At 36.7% G+C, this 25,862-nt stretch overlaps 1 pseudogene; it reads left to right on the top strand.

The window, feature by feature from the left end:
• On the top strand, positions 1-25,862 carry LOC102948642 (annotated as a pseudogene).

Here is a 25,862-nt window from a genome sequence, read left to right as displayed (position 1 = left end):
ATGGATCGGTCTTGGCAACACTCCCCTGAAATGCTTCTCATAGATGAAATATTGAAATGTGTCTTACACCGCACCCGATGGTTTGTAGCTTTACTGATAACTTCTGGGATTATAGCTATAGGGATTATAGCTATTACAGCTGCAGCAGCAACAGTCAGTTTTGTGCTGCATCAGACTGTACAAACCACCCACTTTGTACAAAACTGGCATCAAGATTCAGAAAGGCTGTGGAACAGCTAATGGCTGATTGATAGCCGAAGAGAGAGCCAATTATCTGACTTGAAACAAGCTGTTCTTTTTCTAGGAGATCAATTGATTAGTTTACAACAACAGATAAAACTTCACTGTGATTGGGACATAACCACCTTTTGTGTCACCCCCCATGCATATAATCAATCTAAGATATCATGGCACCTGGTGAGTCAACACCTTCTTAATCAAAGTAACACCTCTGCTGATATAGCTCAATTGCAAAAGGACATCTATGAAACTTTCAAAAATAAACTTGAGATGATTTCTGGTGGTCCTTCTCTATCTGAGATAACTAACCAAATTTCAGAATTGAATCCAATCAATTATACAAAACCCTTAAGCTTTTCTGCGATTGTTTTATATATATATATATATTAATCTTTGTCTTACTACTTTTCATATACCTACTCTGGGGTAGAGGACAGCAATAAAGCCAAGGACATGTCTCAGGAGCCTTTATGTTTGCCCTCCAGTTTTGCCAAATGAAAGAAAAAGGGGGAGTTGTGGAAGATGCAGGAGAGAAGAATCAAAGGAAAAGACATCAAAAGGGAAGGGCTGGAGAAGGTGTAAGTCCTTAGGACATGTTTACACACCTGAATGTGGCTGCAGATCATTAGGAATGCCTAGAGCCATTAACATTGTCCAAGGCTGGATCCTCCTTCACACTTGACCCTTCCTAGTGTTATAGAAACCAATGAATTCGAAATTCAACCTTGAAAAGCTAAACCATTAGATTGATTAACACACTTGCTTAGCTGAATTTATGCACGTAATCTTTAGCAATTATCCTAATAAAAGGAAGCTTCATTCTGGAGTCAGGGCCTCATTTTGACTCAAATATGAGGACCTTTACTTAACTGCACTTTGCGGACTCATCTTTTGTGACTCTGGCCATAATCCCTACGACAGAGCCCAGCTGTGCGGCTTTTTTTTTTTTTTTAAGTACCATTAGTTTTTTGTTTCTTTTTTCTTCTTGTAGCTTTTATTTCCCTTGCTTCAGGGGACTTATCTAGAATAAAGTTGCTATGGCCAATGTTGAAGAAGTTACTACCTGTGTTCTCTTCTAGGATTTTTAGTTTCAGATCTCACATTTAGGCCTTTAATCTATTTTTTAAAAATGTTTAATATTTTTGAGAGAGAGAGCGAGACAGAGTGAAAGTGGGGGAGGGACAGAGAGAGATGGTGACACAGAACCTGAAGCAGGCTCCAGGCTCTGAGCTGTCAGCACAGAGCCCGATGCGGGGCTGGAACCCACGAACCTCGAGATCATGACCTGAGCCAAAGTCAGACGCTTAACCGACTGAACCACCCAGGCACCCCTAGGCCTTTAATCTATTTAGACTTTATTTTTGTGTATGGTGTAATTTTAGCCATTTTGACTTGTGTGAAGTGATACCTCATTGTAGCTTTTTAAATGTTGTTTTGATTTGTATTTCCCTGATGATGAGTGATGTTGAACATCTGACATGTGTCTGTTAGCTATCTAGATGTCTTCTTTGGCAAAACTGTCTATTAATGTATTCTGTACATTTTTAACTGGATTATTTGTTTTTTGGGTTTTGAGTTTGATAAGTTCTTCATAGATTTTGGATACTAACCCTTTATCAGGTATGTCATTTACAAATATTATCTCCCATTTCCTAGGTTGTCTTTTAGTTTTGTTGATTGTTTCACTGTGCAGAAGCTTTTTGTCTCAAAGAATTCCCATAGTTCATTTTTGCTTTTGTTTCCCTTACCTCAGGAGACATATCTAGTAAGAAGATGGGATAGTTAATGTCAAATTTCTGCCTTTGTTCTCTTCTACAAGTTTGATGGTTTCCTGTTTCACATTTAGGTCTTTCATCCATTTTGAATTTATTTTTGTGTATAGTGCTCCAGTTTCCTTCATTTGCGTGTTGCTGTCCACTTTTTCCAACACCATTTGTTGAAGACACTTTTTCTCACTGGATACTCTTTCCTGTTTTGCCAAAGATTAATTTAACACACAGTTGTAGGTTTATTTCTAGGTTTTGTATTCTGTTTTATTGATCTATGTGTCTATTTTGGTGGCAATACCATAATGTTTTGATTACTACAGCTTTGTAATATAACTTGAAGTCTAGAATTGTGATGAAAAGACACAGTTTAAGTAAGGCTCTGAGCACTTAAGAGAGGGTGTTTTAACTGCTTCCATTTACCCCATTGATGAGGAACACCCTGGAGTTGGTTTCATTGCCAAAACACAACAACCAACACTGGAGAGATGAAATGAACGATAGCTTATTAGTCACATATACTCACAGCCCAGGGAAAGAGGACACACCACATACCTCATAGGAGAATATGTGTGTTTCAATCAGGAAGAGAATGAATAAGACGGCTGTATAAAGCAGTTGGATCAAGGGGGGGGGGTTGGTGAGAAGATGAAAGTGGCTTATTTGAATAATTCCATAAGCTAGCAGGGAACTGAAACCCACTACTCAGGGATTAGCAGGAATTGGGAAGGTACCCTTGATAAGGAGGGTTTTCTGAATAGGAGACCTTATCCACAAAAGCAGAAAAGAGGGAAATTTGTAGTTAGGCTATTTGAGGCTCTTCTAGTTTCAGATGTCAAGGCATCATATAATATCGAGCCTTAATTTTAGGCTTCACATCAAAGGGGACATTGAAAAAAGATATGAGTGAAAGCTGCTCTGTTTCTCAGGCCATATCATTTAGCAGATATAATGGTGTTGGAGGAATCAATCTATAGTGGATGGGGATCCTCTGACTCCAATTAGAGAGGTATAGTACAGACTTCAGTGATTATGGAAAAAGGCCATGACTTCTGTGGAACAAAACTACTTGATGCTTGAAAAGTAGATTTGAATGTACTACTAGACCCTAGTAGAGACTAAGTACATGACCAAGTGACTAAACCACTAGAGCTAACCATCACGAGCTGTTTATTAGATCTACCAATTCAATAGCAATCCATCATGCAATAGACTGGTCCCAAAGTTCCAAATAAGTTACACAAATAGAAACCCCAGACTGCATATGCGTTATTTCTGTTGCATTGATGCCTCTATATTATATGTTTTGTTAATATATATATATATATATAATATATATATACATATATATGTATATATATGTATGTATATATACATGTATATATATGTGTATATATTTATACATATACATACATACATACATACATATATATACGTATATATATGTGTATGTATTCTAGGGTCTGCTTCATGGTTAGGTAGGCTCAGTATGTTGTTGTGAACCAAAAATAGTCTGCTGCTGCATCTACCAGCCACATGCATAGGTGTCCCTAAGGGACAGAAATAAGTGGAAATACTCCCAGTTGACAAGGTTTTCAGTAGTACATCTGGTTATCAACTTGATGTGTATAATAAATTTATTGTAAAAATGACTGCAATTGTTTATCCTGTTCCTTCTGACTTTTCAACTCCTCCCACTAAAAGGTGGAGTTTGTTTCTTCACTCCTGAAAATGGGATGGTCTTGTGTTTGGTTTGGCCTATTGGATACAGCATTATGCACCTCATACTCAAGAGCCATGTGAACGACCTACAGGAATGGGAAAACCATGAGGAAATTTATAACACACAGTAATGTTAAGGACATCTTTAACATCCAAGTGAACATGATAATTCATCCTATAGATATTAGCCAGCTACTCTTCTAGGCTATCATCCAGTGTTTTTGTAATAGGACCATGAATAAATTGACTTATGATGGCAAGAATAAGAGCTATGCAAGTACTTCTTTTTTTACCAAGCTTTATAAGCCTACCTCTGTGACCAAATGCCCAATCTGCTAGCATCATCTGAGGTCTTGATATAGATATCCTTCAAAGACACCAACTAACCACTATGTTGCTGGTCAATTACAAAAGCCCTATTCCATCTGGGACCTACTAGTTCTACCATATATCACATAATCTAGAATCATCAAGCCTAAGTAAATGCCCTAGTAAAGGCTCAGTAAGGGCCCATTTGGCAGCTCTACCCTCAGAGTTGAGGTGTGATCCTCCAGTATAAAGTATATTTATTGAACCAGTAGCTGATATATGGCTCTATATCCTTAGTAGATAGGATAAATTGGTCCAGGAAATAATGAGATTCGCTTCTCTAACACTTGTAGGCTATGACTTTCCATACCCAAATTCTTAAGATTTTCCAGCTTTAAAGCTCTTGTATTTTGTAATGTTTATTTATTTTTGAGAGAGACAGAGTGTGTGTGAGCTGAGACAGGCAAAGAGAGATGTAGACACAGAATCTGAAGCAGGCTTCAGGCTCTGAGCTGTCAGCACAGAGCCTGATGTGAGGCTCAAACTTATGAACCATGAGATTGTGACCTGAGACAAAGTCAGACACTTAACCAACTAAGTCACCCAGGCGCCCCTAAAGCCCTTGTATTGATGGGGAAGAATGCTTCAAAAAAAAAGAGAATGTAGGGTGCCATTTTACATGGAGCTACAATACCCACTTGGTCATTTAAAACTTCTCAGAAAAGTGGACGAGCAGGTAATAAATGAATTAATATGAATGGGGGAAACCAATGCTATTACCATGAAGAGCTAAGATTACTCTTACACAATCAAGGTAAGGAGAAATTTCTAGAACCCAGAGAATTTACTAGGGTTTCTCTTTGTGCTTTCATGCCTTATGATAATGATTAATAAACAATTATATTTACCACAGCCTGGCAAACAAAAGTCCACTAAGGACTCGGACCCTTTAAGGCTGAAATTTGGGTCATCCCATCAGATAAGCAATCTATATTAGCAAAAGTACTAGTGGAGATAACTAGAGTTAAATAAAAACTTTAAAAATTACTAGTTGAGAGTGAGGGGAAAATAGACTGAAAGTAAAGGAGTCAAACAATGAATATCAATATGGACTTGGGACCAGTTTTAGTAGCAGAGACAATGGTGGCATGTTCTATTCATCTTCCTCATGTCTTTTGTAGGGAGTGTAGTTGGAAATTTCATTTAAAAATGTAATGGAAATAATGAAAGGCAGTAGTAAGTGGTGCAATGAATGGACTCTATGACACATCTTGAGTACCACTTCACAGCTTCTCACCCTCAGAGCTGATTTCAGACATGTTTGACAAAAGCTATTGTGCAGGTTACAATCCCACTTCATGCTGACAGTACCTCATCTCAAGCTGCCCCTATGTATTGTGCACTTTCTTTGTCAGGGTTTCTCTGACACCACAATATGGAATGACTGTAAGATCTCATTCTGCATTCACACATGCTCAATCTTAAAGTTACTAGGATTTAACAGCCAATAGCACAATCCTCACCTAAATGACAGCCAGGAGTAAATGGGTAGACAATACTCTTTAGGCAGGTCATTCTGAGGTTAATTCTATATATCTTCTCAAAATGGTCCATCTAGATTGAATATCAACTATCCACAGCAGTAGCCAGCTTGATTCTGCATGATTGGATTTTTTTCCTTCCCTGGTTCATCACTCCCACTGTCTAGGATCATTTATCAAATAAACTATAAGGAAGCAAGACTTTTGAATCAGGATCAGCTTTCAAGGTAACCCAGGTTGAGGTATATTTTGTTCTTGCTGTATTTTTCTCTTTCTTGTACCTTCTTGTCTCAGGGGAGGCTTGAAATTCAGCGCTAAAAGCAGAAGTTGCTTTCAGACAATATAATATTATTAGTTTTTGTTTTCCAGCAGCCTAAGAAACCTGAGGTGATTAGACTTAGAAACACAGAATGGAATATATGAATTTGAGGAGAGAGAAGTATGAGCGGTGAAAGATCATGAAATTTCCCAAGACCAGAAAGGGATTATGGTTTGGAGTCCCATAAGTAGCAGAGGGAGTCATACCCGAAATCTGAGTGCCTCTGAGAGGTGCCATAAACTCCTGGAAGTGGGGATGTGGTAATCTAGTGAATCTGGGGCCTGGGCAGGACAGCTTCAAAACTTGGCAAAGAAAGTCATGCCAAAGCTTGACACAAATACAGCTTGTCTTCAAGGTACCATGTAGATTCAGACAGTAAATATGTCAGTAGTATACATGTTGTAGCAAAGACAAGGTCTTCAGGAACTGTATACAACCTCCAGAGTTTAGAGATTTTAAGAGAAGCTCCTTAAACACAGACACACACACACACACACACACACACACACACACACACCATCTTTACCACATTTCCACCTGTACCAAACAGAAGTCTAAACATATTCAAATATTTCATATATATGAAACAGAAATATTTACAACCAGAGGGCTATATTATAAAAATACATATACAGGGGCGCCTGGGTGGCTCAGTCAGTTGAACGTCCGACTTTGGTTCAGGTCATGATCTCACAGTCTGTGAGTTCGAGCCCCGCATCGGGCTCTGTGCTGATGGCTCAGAGCCTAGAGCCTGCTTCCGATTCTGTGTCTCCCTCTCTCTCTGCCCCTTCCCTACTCATGCTCTGTCTCTCTCTGTCTCAAAAATAAATAAAAACATTAAGAAAAAAATTTAAAAATAAATATACAGTAAAACCTTGGATTAGGAGTAACATTCTGTGAGTGTTCCACAAGAGAAGCAAACATTGCTAATAAATTTTAACTTCATAAACAGGTGATGTCTTGCAATATGAGTAATACATGATGCTGAACATCATGCGATCACAACTGAGCCAATGGTTCTTGAAATTCTCTTTGATGTACAAGTACTTTGGATTACAAGCATGTTTCAGGAATTGAATTATGCTCACAAACCAAAGTTTTACTGTAATTCATTTTTTTAAATGGAATACAATGTTTATAAACTCCAACTCAACCTGTCCAAAATTGGATACATTACCTCATATTTTTTTTTTCATTTTAAGCATGAGTTTCTTTCGTATTCTCTAAATCAGCTAACAGTAACACTGTCACACATGCTAGAAACCTGGAAGATATTCTTGACAATTCTCCTTTATATTATACATTTAACTTATCACTAAATTCTGTTAATTTCATTTTTTACCTTTATCATATCTATGTCCTCTTCATTTTCACTTTGTTAATTCATGGCCTCAATATCTGTCCCTGTAACCAGAGTAATACCCTCCTAAAAGCTCTTCCTGTGTTTGGTTTTATCATCTTCCAAACCATTTAATATATTGCTTTCCATATTTACCTTTCTAAAATAGCAAATTTATAATGTAATTTCCTGCTTAAAACATGTTATTGACTCTCAATAAGGAAGAGTGTAAAGCTCAGGCATACAAAATAAAATTTGGTCATTACTTCACTTGTACCCACCTCTAGACTCTTATTTCCTACCACTTTCTTCCTGTGATTTTATGCTTTTATTATACCAAAATGTTTGTGATTTCTTTTATGAAATATGCTATTTGTCACCTCTGTGCTATGGTCATATTTTTATTTTGCTCTAAGAATGCCATTCCTACCATTCTTCTTCTGGATATTTTTTTTATTTATTCTTCAAGATGCAGTTTATATGTCATTTTCTTTTTTATTCATTTAAATTTTAGTTAGCCAACATACAGTGCACTATTGGTACCAGGAGTATAATGCAGTGATTCATCACTTACATACCACACCCAGTGCTCATCACAAGTGCCCTCCTTAATAGCCATCACTCATCTATCCCATCTCCCATCCATCTAGAATGTAATTTTCTATAGGAAATAAAGTTGTATTAAGTCTCCCCACTCAGTGTCCCTTATCACACCATGCATGCCCCTATAACTGTATTCCATTTGTTATATTAAAATTATCTGTATTCCTTACTTCCCCCTCCCCATGCAATAATGTGAGCACCTTCAGGGCAATGACTTATTAATTCATAGACCTTTAGTTCCTAACATAGAGCCTAGCGCATATAAATTTTTCTAAATATTTATTGAACTAAATAGTTAAATGACCTACTTCTCCAGGCATATGTTGTACCATTGCCTTTTACATACACTATAGCCTTGATAAGCTACTTGCTGTTTTTTAAAGTTAAAATACCATAAGCTACCATAATAAAATAAAATACCATAAGCTACCAGAGCAGGAACCCACAAGCAGAAACCCCTTGTGGGACAAGTACCAGGGTAGGAAAACAACACTTTAATTGACAAATAGCTTGGAGGATCAGTGTGGACAAGTATAAGATTTAATAACTCTGGGAGAGTATAGAAGGTTTATCAAGCTTTTTTGAGTTTTAGCTCAAGGCCAACAAAGGAGAAGAGAAAAGTCCCCTTGTGCTTTCTGCAGGAGGAGAAGAAAAGTAACCTTTTTGAAATACATCACAGCATTCTATTTTTCTTAAGGAAGGCTATTTTACCAGAGCCTAAGCTACTAGGAGTCTAACAAATATCAGTGAACTCCGGTCCTCTCTAGCCTTCCACAAGGAGGAAGAGAAATATCCAACTACTTCCCATGGTAGCTATTCTGTCCCATCTAAAAGGGGAAAGGAATAAACTAAGTACTTGTGAGGTGTACAGTCCAGAGACTGTACGCTCACTGAAAGACTGAGACCTAAACATTATAGACCACTTACTTTCCCCCATACCTTACAAATATACAACCAAAGGCCTATAATCACCACTTATTTTACCTAGTATATCACTTCTAGATTTCAAAAATTCAAAAATCATACTAATAGGCAAGAAAATGCAGTTTGAAAAGACAGAGCAAATATCAGAATCAGACTCAGATATCGCTAGGATATTGAAATTATCAGACTGAGAATTAAAAACAACTATGATTAAGATTAAAGGAAAAAGACAAAATGCAAGAACAATAGGTATTAGGGAAGATATGAAAATTTTTCAATTATTTTTTATTTCAAGGTTTTATTTAAATTCTAGTTAGCATATATGGAAAAATGGCTTCAAGTGTAGAAAATTAGTGACTCAACACTTACATGTGACACCCAGGACTTATCACAACTGTCCTCCTTAACCCATTAACCAATTAGCCCATCCCCCACCCACCTGCCTCCATCAACCCACAATTTGTTTTCTGTACTTAAGAGTCTTTTATGGTTTGCTTCCCTCTTTTTCCCCCTTCCCCTGTTCATCTGTTATGTTTCTTAAATTTCACATATGAGTGAAATGATATGATATTTGTCTTTCTCTGCCTGACATATTTCACTTAGTATAATAGGCTCCAGATCTATCAAAATCATAGCAAATGGCAAGATTTCATTCTTTTTGATGGCTGAATAATATTCCATTGTACATATATGCCAGAGCTTCTTTATCCATTCATCAATCAATGGACATATGTGCTCTTTCCACAGTTTGACTATTGTTAATGTTGCTATAAACACTGGGGTGCATGTAGCACTTTGAATCTGTATGTTGTATCTTTGCAAAAACATGTACTAGTACAATGTCTGGGTCATATGGTATAGTTCTAGGTTTACATACTTCAGGAACCTTTATACTGTTTTCCAGAATGATGAAACCAGTTTCCATTCACACAGTGTCTCTGCATTGTCACCAACATCTGTTGTTTCCTGCGTTCTTAATTTTAGCCATTCTGACAGCTATGAGGTGGTATCTCATCATGGTTTTAATTGTTATTTCCCCGAGGAAGAGTGATATTGAGCTTTTTCTCATGTGTCTGTTAGCCATCTGGATGTCTTCTTTACTTTTTTTAAAAATTTTTTAACATTTATTAATTTTTTTAGAGACAGAGAAAGAGCATGACTGGGGGAGGGGCAGAGAGATAGGGAAACACAGAATCCAAAGCAAGCTCCAGGGTCTGAACTGAGGGCACAGAGCCCAATGTGGCACTCGAACTCAGGGAGTGTGAGATCATGACCTGAGCTGAAGTCAGACGCCCAATAGACTGGGCCACCCAGGCACCCCTGGATGTCTTCTTTAGAAAAATGTCTATTCGTGTCTTGTTCCCATTTCTTAACTGGATTCTTTGTTTATTGGGTGTTGAATTTGGTAAGTTCTTTATGTATTCTGGATACTAATCATTTATCATATATGTCATTTGCAAATATCTTCTCTCATTCCCTAGGTTGTCTTTTAGTTTTGTTGATTATTTCCTTCACTGTGCAGGAGCTGTTTATTTTCATGAAGACCCAATAGTTCATTTTTGCTTTTGTTTACCTTGCCTCAAGAGACGTGTCTAGTAAGAAGTTGATATGGCCGAGGTCAAAGAGGTTGTTGCCAGTGATTTCCTCCAGGATTTTAATGGCTTCCTGTCTCACATTTAGGTCTTTTATCCATTTTGAATTTGTTTTTGTGTATGGTGTAAAAAAAGTGGTCTAGTTTAATTCTTCTGCATGTTGCTGTCCAGTTTACTTACACCATTTGCTGAAGAGACTGTCTTTTTTCCATTGGATATTCTTTCCTGTTTTGTCAAAGATTAGTTGACCATAGGATTGCGGGTCTGTTTCTGACTTTCCTATTCTGTTCCATTGACTTATGTGTCTGTTTTCGTGCCAGTATCATACTCTCTTGATGACTACAGATTTGTGATATAGCTTGAGGTCCAGAATTGTGATGCATCCAGCTTTGCTTTCCTTTTTCAAGAGTACTTTGGAGATACAAGGTCTTTTGTGGTCTCATACAAATTCTAGAATTGTTTATTCTAGCTCTGTGAAAAATGTTGATGTTATTTTGATAGTGATTGCATTAAATATATAGGTTACTTTGGGTAGTGTAGGCTTTTTAACAATATTTGTTCTTCCAATCCATGAGCGTGGGATGTTTATCCATTTTGTTGTGTCATCTTCAATTTCTTTCATACGTGTTCTATAGTTTTCAGAGCTCAGATTTACCTCTTTGATTAGGTTTATTCCTAGGTGTCTTATGGGTTTTGGTGCAATTTTAAATGAGATTGATTCCTTCATTTCTCTTTATGCTGCTTAATTATTGGCAAATAGAAATGCAACACATTTGTATACATTGATTTTATATCCTTTGCTGAATTAATGAGTAAGTTCTAGTAATTTTCTTTGTGCAGTCTTTCATGTTCTCTACATAGTGTCATGTCATCATGAGTAGTGAAAGATTGACCTCCTCTTGGTGAATTTGTAAGCTTTTTATTTTTTATTTTTTGTCTGATTGCTGAGCTAGGACTTTCACTACTATATTAAATAGCAATGGTGAAAGTGGACATGCCTGTCTTGTTTCTAAGTGTAGAGTAAAAGCTCTCAGTTTTTCCTCATTGAGGATGATATTCGCTGTGGGTCTTTCATAGATGGCCTTTATGTTTTTGAGGTATGTTCCATCTGTCCCTACTTTGTTGAAAGTTTTTATCAAGAATGTGTGCTGCACTTTATCAAATGCTTTATCTGCATCTATTGAGAGTACAATATGGTTCTTACCTTTCCTTTTATTAATGTGATGTATCAGATTGACTGATTTGTAAATATTGTACCACCCCTGCACTTCAGGAATATATCCCCCTTGATGGTGGGGAATAATTGTTTAATGTACTGTTGGATTCAATTTCTTGGTGTCTTCTTGAGAGCTTTTGTATCCATGGTCATCAGAGATACTGGCCTGTAATTCTCCTTTTTTAGTGGGGTCTTTGTCTAGTTTTGGAATCAAGGTAATGGTGGGTTTGTAGAATGAGTTTGAAAATTTTCTTTCTATTTCCATCTTTTCAGTTTGAGATGAATAGGTATTAACTCTTCTTTAAATTTCTGGTAGAATTCCCCTGGAAAGCCATCTGGACCTGGACTTTGTTTGTTGGGATATATTTGATTACTGATTCAATTTCTTTGCTTGTTATGTGTCGTTTCAAATTTTCTATTTCTTCCTGTTTCAGTTTTGGTGTTTGTATAATTCTAGGAATTTGTCCATTTCTTCCAGATTTCCCAGTTTGTTGGCATATAATTTTTCATAATAATCTAATTGTATTTCTTGGTGCTTATTGTGATCTCTCCTCTTTTATCCATGATTTTATTTATTTGTGTCCTTTCCTTTTCTTTTTGATAAGTCTGGCTAGGGGCTTTTCAATTTTATTAATTCGTTCAAAGAACCAGCTCTTAGTTTCATTGATCTGTTCTACTGTTTTGTTTTTGTTTTTGCTATCTCACTTATTTATTTTCTAGTCTTTATTATTTCTCTTCCTCTGATGGCTTCAGGCTTTATTTGCTGTTCCTTTTCTAGCTCCTTTAGGTGTAAAGTTAGGTTGTGTTTGAAACTTTTCTTGCTTCTAGAGTAGACCTGTATTACTATATACTTCCCACTTACAAATTTCTTTGCTGCATCCCACAGATTCTGGACTGTCATGTTCTCATTTTCATTTGCTTTCATGTATTTTTTTTAGATTTCTTCTTTAATTTTCTGGTTAACCTATTCATTCTTTGTAAGATGTTCTTTAACCTCCACGTATTTGTGTTTTTTTTCCAATTTTTTTCTTGTGGTGGACTTCAAGTTTCATAGTGTTGCTGTCTGAAAACATGCATTGTATGATCTTACTCTTTTTGTACTTCTTTAGGCCTGATTTATGACCCAATATATGATCTATTCTGGAGAAGGTTCAATGTGGACTCGAAAAGAATGTGTATTCTGCTGCTTCGGGATGAAATGTTCTGTATATATCTGTTAAGTCCATCTGGTCCAGTGTGTCATTCAAAGCCATTATTTCCTTGTTGATTTCCTGCTTAGATAATCTGTCCATTGTTGTAAGTGGGCTTTTAATGTTCCCCAGTATTATTGTATTATCAATGAGTTTCTTTATGTTTGTTATTAATTGATTTATATATTTGGGTTTTTCTTTTTTTTTTATTTTTTTTAATGTTTATTTATTTTTGAGACAGAGAGAGACAGAGCATGAACGGGGGAGGGTCAGAGAGAGAGGGAGACACAGAATCCGAAGCAGGCTCCAGGCTCTGAGCTGGCAGCACAGAGCCTGACGCGGGGCTCGAACTCACGGACCGTGAGATCATGACCTGAGCCGAAGTCAGACACCCAACCGACTGAGCCACCCAGGCGCCCCGATATATTTGGGTTTTTCAAGTTGGGGGCATAAATATTTACAATGATCAGATTTATTGGATAGGCCAGTTAATTATGATATAGTGCCCTTCTCTTGTTACAGCTTTTGTTTTAAAATCTAGTTTTTCTGATATAAGTATGACTACTCTGGCTTTCTTTTGACATTCATTAACATGATAGATGTTCCTCCATCTCCTCACTTTCAATCTGCAGGTGTCAGTAGGTCTGAGTCTCTTGAAGGCAGCATGGATCTTGTTTTTATTTATTTTTTAGTTTTTTAATGTTTATTCATTTTTGAGGGACAGAGACAGAGCATGAGTGGGGGAGGGTCAGATAGGGAGACAGAATCTGAAGCAGGTTCCAGGATTTGAGCTATCAGCACAGAGCCTGAAACAGGGCTTGAGCCCATTAACTGTGAGATCATGACCTGAGCTGAAGTCGGAGGCTTAACTGACTGAGCTACCCAGGCACCCTTAGATGGATTTTATTTTTTTTTATCCACTCTGATACCTTATGTCTTTTGATTGGAGCATTTAGTTTATTTAGATTCAGATTATTGATATAAATTTACTGTCATTGTATTACCTGTAAAGTTGGTGTTTCTGGAGATTTTTCTGTTCCTTTCTAGGCTTTTTTTGCGTTGTTCCTTTCACAGTCAAAAATTCCCATTTAATATTTCTTGCATGACTGGTTTAGTGGTCATGAACTCCTTTAGGTTTGTTTGTCTGGGAAACTCTTTATTTCTCCTTTTATTCTGAATGGCAGATTTGCTGGATAAAGTATTCTTGGCTGCATATTTTTTATTATTCAGCACATTGTATATATCATGCCATGCCCTTCTGGCATATCAGGTTTTTCTGGAGAGATCTGCTGTGAACAATATTTGTATCCTCTTGTAGGATGAAAACCTTTTTTCCTTTGATGCTTTCAGGATTTTTCTTTGTGTAATTTTCAACTTTTCCTATGATGTGTCTTGGTGTTGGCTGGCTTTTGTTAATTTTGATGGGAATTCTCTGTGTTTCCTGGATTTGGATGCCTGTTTCCTTCCCCAGACTAGGGATGTTTTCAGCTATAATTTGCTCAAATAATCCTTCTGCCCCTTTTGCCCTCTCTTCTTCCAGGATTCCTATGTTTTGAATGTAATTATGGTTTATGGAGTCACTGAGTTCCCTAAGTCTACATTCATGATCCAGTACTGTTCTTTCCCTCTTTTTCAAGCTTATTTTCCATATTTTTATCTTCTATATCTAATTCCTTCCTCTATTACTTCCATCCTTGTCAATACATCAGTCAGTTTTGCATCTCAGTTATAACATTTTTGGGGGCTGACTAGTCTTTGTTCCTTTATCAGTGCTGAAAGGGACTCCCTATGTCTTCTTTGTTTTTCCCAAGCTGAGCTAGTATCCTTATGATTATTGTTTTAATTCTCATTCAGGAATGTTATTTATACCTGTTTTGATTAGATCTTTGGCTGTGAGCTCTTCCTGTTCTTTCTTTCTCTTCTAGGAAAAAATTTAAAACAGAATTCCTCCATCTTACCTACACCTCTGTCTCCTGTGTGTTTTCCTGTTACACCTGCTGCTCCTGAATGTAATGACTATATTAAATACTGTCCAGGACATGTCACTTTAGGAAGGTTTTTTTTTTGTTTTTTTTGTTTTTTGGGTTTTTTTTTTTTTTTTGGTGTCTGCTATGTGTACTCTGGTGTTGTGTTTTGGATGCTATTTCCCTCAGATCCATCCTGTGCAGTTTCCCCTTGCCTTCAGTGGGGAGTGTTTGGACCTGGTCCAGTGTTGATGAGTTTTAACCAGGTGTATTTGGGTTTGCTTGTTAGAAAAGGCTAGATTCTATTTCCCATAGAGCTGTAACTTTGCAGCTCTCTATGATAAGGAGAATTGGTGTGTGCAGAAGTTTTGTGCTGGTCTTCTGCTGGGGTGGGGGGTGCGGCTGCACTGGATCTCAGGCTGACTTACCTTAGTAAAGATGCATCTGCATGGTGCAGTGGGGCGGGGCTTGGTGTAAGCAGCTCCAGCGTATACTGGGGTTGCAGTGTTGTCAACTGAAGGCTATCCCTGCTGATGGACAGGGGTAAAATGGTGTCACCCCATCTTCTTATACTCAGAGACAGGAGTTTGCACCTGCCATTGTTCAGAAGGCCTTCAAGGAAGAGCAAACAATCTCCTTTCTTGTGTCCCAAGCTTCCACCAGAGCCCTGACTTCACCCTGTGTTTGAGCCATCTATCTTCCTGGTGGTACATTGCTCCTGTGTTTTATCTCAGACGCATGGCTGGGTTTCAAAACTCCAAATTTTAGGGACCTGGTGAGGTACCGCCCATGCTGATCCTCTGGAGGAGGGTTTCACTGCACTGTGGCTGCTGCCAGTTTGTCCCATAAAAGCTATTGCACAACCACATAGTGGGTCAGAGTTTATGTTAAAGTACAACCAAAAGCTGGTTTCTAGGTCAGCTGCCATCAACAGGTGCTCTGCTGCTGTGCTAATTAATGGGACTGCATAATGGCACCCACCATCTGTTTTATCTCCTGAGAGGCAGTTCTGCCTCTGAGATGCACTCTGAGAACAACTGTCTCTCCTGGTGTGACACAGAGATCCTCAGACCATGCTGCATGCTCCTCAGCCTCTGAGCTCCTTCCCCATAGCAGCACTGCTAAGCCTGACAGGCACAACTTGGGGAATGGCATACACTTCTGAAACTTCACACTTTGAGCTCCACTGCTTATAAAAACTTGTGATAATCAGCCCCTCACTTTTCCCAGTCAATAGTTTTGGGGAAGAGTTTTTCTTGTGCAATCCCTTGCATATTCTTTTCACTGTTTCCCTGTCTCTCTCTTCTCTCTGTGATCAGGGCTCCCTCCCCTCCATAGCACCCACAATTCTTTTATTCTCCAAATCAACTCTCCACAGTTCCTGTCTTCCAAGATGTGGCTGTTTTTTCTCCCTCTAGTTGTGCAGTTTGTTCTCTCAGTCTTCAGATTGATTTCTTGGGTGTTCAGAATAATTTGAAAATATCTAGCTATGTTTGAGGGACAAGGCAAGCATAAGGTCCCCCTACTACCCCACCATCTTAACTCCTCTCCCCAAAAGAGATAAAAATTCTATGAAAGAAATAAGAAAGAATTGGTAGAAATAAAAAACAGTAACAGAAACAATGAAAGGCTTTGATGACCAAATTACTAGCATGGCCACAGCTGAGGAAAGAATCTCTGAGCTTGAAGATAAGACATAGAAACTTTAAAAACTGAAATACAAAAGAAAAAAGACTGAAAAAAGGGGAACAGAATATCTGTGAAATGGAGAGCTTAAAAAGTATATATAGGATTATGAGAATAGAGAAAATAACACAAGATTTTTCTGAACAATAACAAAGAAGAATTAATGTCTCACATTAATCTAAGAGCTCCATGAAGCTCAGAATACACCAAGGAGAATACATACCAAAAATCTACACATAGGCATAGAATATTCAAACTGCAGAAAATCAAAAATAAGGAAAATATCTTGAAAGAAGCCAGAGGACTACAACATCTTACCTATTGAAGAGCAAAGAGAAGGATTACACCTGACTTTTCAGAAACCACGTACGCAAGAATAAAGGGTATCAAAATGTTTAAAATGTTGAGAAAGTGAAAAAAAATGACCTAAAATCCTGTGTCTTGCTACATTACCCTTAAAAATAAAGGAGAAATACTTCCACTGACAAACAATTATTGAAAGAATTTGCTGCCAGTAGGTCTATTTAACAAGAAATTTTTAAAAACAATCTTCGAAAAGAAAGAAAGAAAATTATATATGCTAGAAACTCAGGTATTTATGAAGAAACATCATTGGAGACGGAATAAAATAAAACTTTTTATTTTTTTCTTATTCTTAATTAATCTAATGGATAACATTTTGCTCAAAATAACAAGAATTAAATTATATATTCTTATTAGTACAATATAAATGTTAAATATATGTTCATGTATATTTATTTTTATATATTATATATTTATATTATGTTTATTTTTATTATATATAATATAGTAGTAATATATTAATTTACTACTATTAATTCTATATTATATTAATTTGAATATTTATATATTTATATAATATACTTATAAATATATTTAATTATATTTAAAATAACATAAATACAAATATAAAAATATAATTTATGTATGTATGTTTACATGTAAGTGAAAATAGTAACAACAATAATACAAAGAATAAAAGGTGTGGCTATGCACTGAAAAAGTTCTCAGACTCCAGACTGAGTGGACATGCAGGACTGGCTGTGTGAGAAAAGCAGCAGCAGTTGACTGCACATAGCCTTTATTTTATATTTCATTAGATATAAGTATCAAAGAGTATCAAAACATGGAAAGAGAACACAAAGGATCTTTATACATTAACCAGACATACATCTGGTGGCTATGTGAAGTCATGAAGGGAGTACATGCAGTTTCAAGGAATGTCAGGGAGTTACAGCAGGTTTTGTATTTTAACTGTCCTCGGGGAGATCATGGGGCTCTGTATCTCATGATGCTATCACGTTTGACAGCCTTGAGACCAGAACATTGCTGATGTTTCAGCTATTGCCCCATTCACCCTCTATGACTTATAACACATTCTCTAGAAATAACTCCACAGGGAAGAAGGAATTAAGAATATTTTTAAGTAAAAAGAAGGAACAATAATTGATATAAGAAAGAAAAGTAAATGGAATCATATAGAATTTTTAACTAAAACCACAAAATGCAAAAGAAAGTCGAGTGGAAAACAAAAATGAGAACAAGGAAGAAGGGCTATGAATAGAAAACAATATTAAATATGGTAAATTTTACAAAACTATATCAATAATCACTTGAAATATTAACATAATAAATGTACCAATTAAAACATAGAAACTGTCAAAGTGGACTGAAAAGACCAAATATAGATGCCTAAAAACAGAACGCAAAAACATGTAAGAAAAAAATTGATAGAACTGCAAAGAGAAATAGAAACCTACTATTACAGTTAAAGACTTTAACATCCCTAAGCAAAATTCCAGCAAGGTCTTTTCTGGAAATCAAAACTGATTCCACAATTAATATATAAGGGCAAAAGACACAGGATAATCAGTACAATATTGAAGGAGAACAAAAATGGATGAAGGACACTACTTGACTCCAAGATTTAATATAAAGCTACAGTAATCAAGACATTGTGCATTGGTGAAAGAATAGAAAGATAGATTGAGGGAAAAAATAGACCAGAAATAAATCCACATAAATATAGCCAACCGATCTTTGACAAAAGAACAAAAGCAATACAATGGAGAAAATATGATCGTTCGACAAATGGTGCTGAAACACGTGGACATACACATATAAAATAATAAGGATAATAATAATAGGAGTATGAGAGGAAGACGGCCTAGTAGGAGGACCCTAGGCAAACCTCATTTCATGAACACAAATAGATAACTATCAAATCATTCTAAACACCTCAGAAATTGGCCTGAGAGTGACAGAACAAATTCCACAACTAAGGCAGAAAAGAGGCTACATTGAAGAATGTAAGAAGTGTGGACTCATGGTTTAGGGAAAAAACAGATCACAGGTGATGTGGAGGAGAAGGAGCCATGGTCCCAGAGAAAGGCAAGAGAGAAAAACACAGGGGAATGCACAAGAACTTTTCCCCAAAGCCATTGGTTCAGAAAATGAGAGGATCTGAATTTTGTCAGTTCTTGCAACCAGTGGGGCTTGACGCCTAGAATTTTAAAAGTTAGTGAGCTGGGCTGGGATAGAGCCTGGAGGGCATTTTGCTGCTCCTGGAGAGAAAGCAGGAAAACAATGCGGGTCAGAGAGCCAGGAAACAGCAATCTGAAGAGTTCCTGAGGCACACAAGGGGTAGAAAATTCACTATGCTTGGAGAGCTCTCTGTGGGGCAACATTCACAGAGATGCCTCTCTGGGAACAAAGGAGCTGATTGGTGCCATTTTACCATTCACCTGCAGGAAGCAGAAGAGCACCAACACTTGCTAGGAAGCAATAGCTTCCTAACTTGCTCATACCAAGCTCCACCCCCACTTTGCTCTGGCAGTTCTGCCCTTCTCCGTGAAGCTTGCTTCAGTCTCAGCATAGTGGGCCCCTCCTGGAGAAGACCAGCACAAATCCCTGCCCACACCATGTCTCCTACCTGATAGTTCTTCAGGGCCTCAGTTCTGACAGAGGTAGTGTCAGGTCTCATTTCACAAGCAGACAAGAACACACCTAGTAAAAACTCACCACATTCAGGCCACAGACCAAAGACAGCCCATTGAAGGCAACGAGAGCCTCTGCAGATGACCTGCCTGAAGGATAGAGCAGAAAAACACAATATCAGAGTGTACACTGGACACACAAGACACTGCTTGAAGTGCCAGGCCCTGGGTACTACATAACCTCTTCTTCATAAAAAAATTTAAGAGCAGGACACATAAATGGATTTTCTAACACAGAGAAGAAGGTATGTACTTAGACAAAATACAAAGACAGAGGAATTAATTCCAAATGAAAGAACGAAATAAAGCCACATCCAGAGATCTAAGTAAAACAGATATAAATAATATGCCTGATGGAGACTTTAAAGCAACAATCATAATGATACTCTCTGGGCTTGAGAAAGGAATAGAAGATATCAGTGAGATCCTTACCACAGAGATAAAAGATTTAAAAAGAATCAATCAATGGTGAAGAATGCAATGAATGAGATTGGAAACAGGCTTAATGCAAGGAACAACAGGCTGGAAGAAGCAGATAAATGAATTAGTGATATACAAGACAAAATAATGAGAAATAATAGAGCTGAATAGAAGAGAAAAAGAAAAATTATGGAACATGAAAATGGACTTAGGGAGCACAGTGGTTCCATCAAATGTAATAGCATCTGTATTATAGGAGTCCCAGAAGAAGAAGATCAAGAAAAGGGGGCAGAAATTTTTTTTTGAAGAAATAATACCTGAAAGCTTCCCTAATCTGGGGAAGGAAACAGACATTCAGATCCAGGAGGCACAAAAAACTCTCATCAAAAACAATAAAAGCAGGTCAATGTCAAGATATACTACAATTAAATTTGTAAAATATGCTGATAAATAAAAAGATCTTAAAAGCACCAAGACAAAAGGAGTCCTTAACTTACAAGGGAAACCCCATAAGGCTAGCTGGAGATTTCTCAACAGAAACTTGGCAAGCTAGAGAAGGGAGTGGTGTGTTATATTCAATGTGCTGAATGGAAAAAAAAATATGCACCCAAGAATACTCTATCCAACAAGGCTACCATTCACCATAGAAGGAGAGATAAAGAGTTTTCCTGGCAATCAAAAACCAAAGGAGTTTGTGACCCCTAAACCATCCCTTCAAGAAATATTAAAGGGTACTCTGGTGGAAAGAAAAGACCTTTCTGGTGGTTCATTGGTTAAGCATCTCACTCTTGATTTCAGCTCAGGTCATGATTTCACAGTTCATGAGTTAGAGCCCTATGTTCGATTCTATGCTGACAACATGAAACCTGCTTGTAATTCTCTCTTCCCTCTCTATGCCCCTCCCCCTGCTCCTCTCTCTCTCAAAATAAATAAACTTTTTAAAAAAGAATGGAGAGTCCAAAAGTGACAGTATAAAAGCAGGAAACACAACAGTACAAATGAATATTTCTGCAAAAAATCAGTCAAGGAACTCACAAAAAAAGGGTATAAAATATAATAACATATACCTAAAATGTGAAGAGAAGAGGAGAAAATCGTGGGTTCAAAATTAATGATCAACTTAATATAGGCTTCTATTTTCAGAATAGTTTATATAGAAACCTGATGGTAACCATTTATCAAAAACCATTAATAAACATCCAAAGAATAAAGGGAGACAAATCCAAATATATCACTAAAGAAAATCTCCAAAACCTGAAAGAGAGAAAGACAAGAAAGGATTACAGAAAATCCCAGAGACAACCACAAAACAAGTAACATAATAGCAATAAAGACATATCTAGCAATAATTACTGAGAATGTAAATGGACTAAATGTTTCAAACAAAAGACATGGGGTGTCAGAGTGAATAAAAAACAAGACCTTCTATATCCTGCATACAAGAGACTCGTTTTAGGCCTAAATATACCTGCAAATTGAAAGTGAGTGGATGGGAAAGCATTTATCATGCAAATGGATGTCAAAAGGAAACCACAGTAGTGATATTCATATTGGACGATCTAAACATGAAAACAAAGAGTTTAAGAAGACACAGAGTAGGGTGCTATATAATAATAAAGGGATATTTCAAGAAGATTTAACAATTGTAAATATCCATGCCCTCAGCATGGTAACACCCAAGTATACAAAACAATTAGCAAACATAAAGGAACTAATCAATAATGCGATAACAGTAGAGGACTTTAACACTTCACTTTAATAAATGGGAAGATCATCAGAATAGAAAATTAGCAAGGAAACATTGGCTTTAAATGACTCACTAGACCAGATGGACTTAACAGATACATTCTGAACACTGCACACTAAAACAACAGAATTTACATTCTTTTCAAGTGCTCACATAACATGGTTCAGAATGAACCACGTATTATGCCACAAATAGGCCTCAACAAATACAAGAAGTTTGAAGTCATACCAACCAACATTTCCTACCACAACACTATGAAACTAGAAGCCAAACACAAGAAAAAAAAACTGAAAAGATCACAACTTGGAGGTCAACTAACATGGTACTACATAATGAATAGGTCAAGCAGGAAATCAAAGAATAAATTTTAACAATACATGGAAGCAATTGAAAATGAAAACACAGCAGTCCAAAACTTTTGGGATACAGAAAAGCTAATCCTAAGAAGGAAGTATATAGCAATACAGTTCTACCTCATGAAGCAAGAAAAATTTAAAATAAACAATCTAACCTTACACCTAAAGAAGATAGACAAAGAACAATAAACAATGCCTAAGACAAGTGGAAAGAAGTAAATAATAAAAATTAGAGTAGAAATGCATGATATAGAAACTAAAATAAACAAGAGTACAGTTCAATGAAACCAGGAACTGGTTCTTTGAAACTATTAATAAAATTGATAAACCACTAGCCAGACTTACCAAAAAGAAGAGAAAGGATCCAGATAAATAAAATCACAAATATAAGAGGGAAAATAAAAACAAAAATCACAGGAACAGAAAAAAATTATAGGAGACTATTATGAAAAACTATATTCTAGCAAATTGGACAACCTGGAAGAAATGGATAAATTCCTAGTACCGGAAGTCCTAGCCACAGCAATTAGACAACAAAAAGAAATGAAAAGCATCCTCATAGGCAAAGAAGAAGTAAAACTTTCACTATTTACTGATGACATGGTACTCTATATAGAAAACCCAAAGGACTCTACCAAAAAACTGGTAGAACTGATACACAAATTAATTAAAGTCTCAGGATACAAAATCAAGGTACACTAATCTGTTTCATTTCTATACATCAATAACGAAGCAACAGAAAAAAGAAATTAAAGAATCAGTCCCATTTACAATTATACCCGTCACATAAGCTACATAGGAGTAAACCTAACCAAAAAGGAAAAGGTCCTGTACTCTGAAAACTAAAAACAGTGATGAAAGAAATTAAAGAGGACAGAAAGAAATACAAAGAAATTCCATGCTCATGAATTGGAAGAACAAATATTGTTAAAGTGTCTATCCTGCCCAAAGCAATCTAAACATTTAATGCAATCCCTACCTAAATACTGTATTTTTTGCAAAGCTGAAACAAAAAATCCTAAAATTTGTATGGAACCACAAAAGACCTCGAATAGCCAAAGCAATTCTGAAAGAAAAAAAGAAAAACTGGAGGCATCACAACTCCAAATTTCAAGCTACAATGGAAAAAAGACAGACACTTCAACAAATGGTGGTGGGAAAACTGGGTGGTGACATGCAGAAGAATGAAACTGGACCACTTTCTTACACCATACACAAGTGTTAATTCAAAAGGGATGACAGACACTAGTGTAAGTCCTGAAACTATCGTATATGTGCTGCTGAAGTGAGCATTTGAGTCCTGAAACTATAAAAGTCCTACAAGAGGACATAGGCAGTAAGTTCTTTGACATTGGCTATAGCAAGTTCTTTCTAGATATGTCTCCTGAGGCAAGGGAAACAAAATAAAAAATAAACTATTGGGACTACATGAAAATAAAAAGCTTCTGTTCAGCAAAGGTAACAGTCAACAAAACTAAAGAGCAGCCTATGGAATTGGAGAAGATAATTGCAAATAACGTGCTGGAAAAAGGGTTAGTATCCAAAATATAAAAAGAATTTATCAAACTCAACACCCGAAAAGACCAGTGTTCCAATTGAAAAATGTGCTTAGGACATAAATACACATTTTTCCAAAGAAGATATACAGATGGCCGGCAGACACTTGAAACAATGCTCGACATCACTTATCATCAAGAAAATACATTTCAAAACAAGAATGAGATACCACCTCACACCTGTCAAAATGACAGAACAGAAGAAACAACAGGTGTTAAGGAGAATGTGGAAAAAGGGGATCACTCTTAAACTGTTGGTAGGAATACTGTTTCCTCAAAAAGTTAAAAATAGAACTGCTTTGGGGCGCTTGTGTAGCTCAGTCGGTTGAGCATTCAATTTTGGCTCAGGTCATGATCTCATGGTTAATGAGTTCGAGCCCTGCATTGGGCTCTGTGCTGACAGCTCAGAGCCTGGAGTCTGCTTTGGATTCTGTGTCTCCCTCTCTCTCTCTCTCTCTCCGCCCCTCCCTAGCTCATGCACTCTCTCTCTCTTTCTCAAAAATAAATAAACACTGAAAAATTTAAAAAAATAGAACTACCTTACCATATAGTAATTGTACTACTGGGTATTTATGTAAACAAAACAAGAACACTAATTCAAACCGGTGTATGCACCCCATAGCAGCATTATTTACAATAGCCAAGATATGAAAATATCCCAAGTGTCCATCAATCAATTAATGAATGGATAAAGAAGTGGTATATATGTACACACAATGGAATATCACTCAGTTATAAAAAAAGAATGAGATAGTGCCATTTACAATGACATGGATTTATCTAGAGTATTATGCTAAGTAAGTTAGAGAAAGACAAATACCATATGATTTCATTCATATGTGGAATTTATGAGATAAAACAAACAAGCAATGTAAAAAGGAGAGAGGGGCGCATTTGGCTCACTCAGTTTTAGAGCATATGACTCTTGATCTTAAGGTTGTAAGTTTGTGCCCCATGTTGGGTGTATAGTTTACTTAAAACATAAACAAAATCTTAATAGAAAGTGAGAGAGAGAGAGAGAGAGAGATAGAAATCAAAAAACAGACTTTTACTTCTAGAGAACATTCTGATGGTTACCAGAGGGGAGAAGTGTGGGGGATGGGTTAATATGTGAAGGGAATAAAGGAGTGCATTTGTCATGATGAGTACAGGGTGATGTATGGAACTGTTGAATTATCATATTTTACACTCAAACATAATATAATGCTGAATGTTAAATAACAAGAATTAAAACTAACCTAATATAATGTTGTATGTTAAATAACAAGAATTAAAACAAGCACTTACATTTAAAAACAGGAAATATGCACTAAATGTTTGGCCAAGTAAACAGTTCATAAGCTGATTAGTATGGATGAACCATCTAAACAGAAGCCAGGATCTGTTATTCAAGGAAATAAATAAATTACTCTGAAGGCAATTCAGAGATTATCAGGACTGCCACTCTCATCACTGGCCCAGAGTACAAGAGAAATGACTTCTGAATCTTAGATTTCCATGTATTGTGAACATTCCAAAACGGTGGAATAAGGACATCCTACAATCTAATCTTCCAAAAAATGAAACAAGAACCCTGGGGAAAATTGTCAAAATGAATTTTGTCAGAACTCTGGAAATGACCAAAGGCTTACAATAATGTGAGGAGTACTAATTCAAGAAACGCAGCTAAATCTTGGTAAGAACAATGAGCTTTTTGACAGTTTTATCTTGCTGCATTTTCATTTTACCAGCTCCACAGTGGCCTTGAAATCCGCTAACTTTGAAATTATAATGTCTGTGAAATTAAACAGACTCACAACTGCTAGATAAGTCAAAATGTGTTTGGAACCCAAAAATATCCTATTCCAAGAGAATTATCATTATTTGGTCTCAATAACAGCTCCCAGAGAACATCCTCTCAAAGGGCTTTTCTTTACTTGATCTTACACAGAACTTACACAGTGTTAAAGAGCTTATCCTTGGCATTTATCAAAAAAAGTATCAGTGGCAATGTTAAACATTGGAGGTTTTGGAGGTGGCAATATTAGCTGGGGGGAAAAAGGCTGACAAAAAGCTGAACAGAAAAAGCTTGGAGCAGTGTCTCTTCCTTAGAGGACAGCCACGGTGGGTCAAGAGGATCTGGTGCTGGGGGAGATCCACCAGGACAGGGTGGACAATGAGTACATTGAGTTCATCAAGAAAGTCATGGACTTTCTCAACTTGTTTGATATCTGTTGTCCTTCAAGACTTGTAACACTAAATGATAAATTGACAGCCCTCTAATGGAGAATAAAGTACATTGAATCATGGATGAAAAAAGGTGAGACCCTCACCTGGAACTATACCATGTTTCTGCTGGGAAGTTGCTTTACATAG

This window comes from Panthera tigris, chromosome X, assembly GCF_018350195.1.
Source record: "Panthera tigris isolate Pti1 chromosome X, P.tigris_Pti1_mat1.1, whole genome shotgun sequence".
NCBI lineage: Eukaryota > Metazoa > Chordata > Mammalia > Carnivora > Felidae > Panthera > Panthera tigris.
The sequence above is the reverse complement of the archived record's forward strand: the minus strand, read 5'-3'. Positions and strand labels throughout refer to the sequence as shown.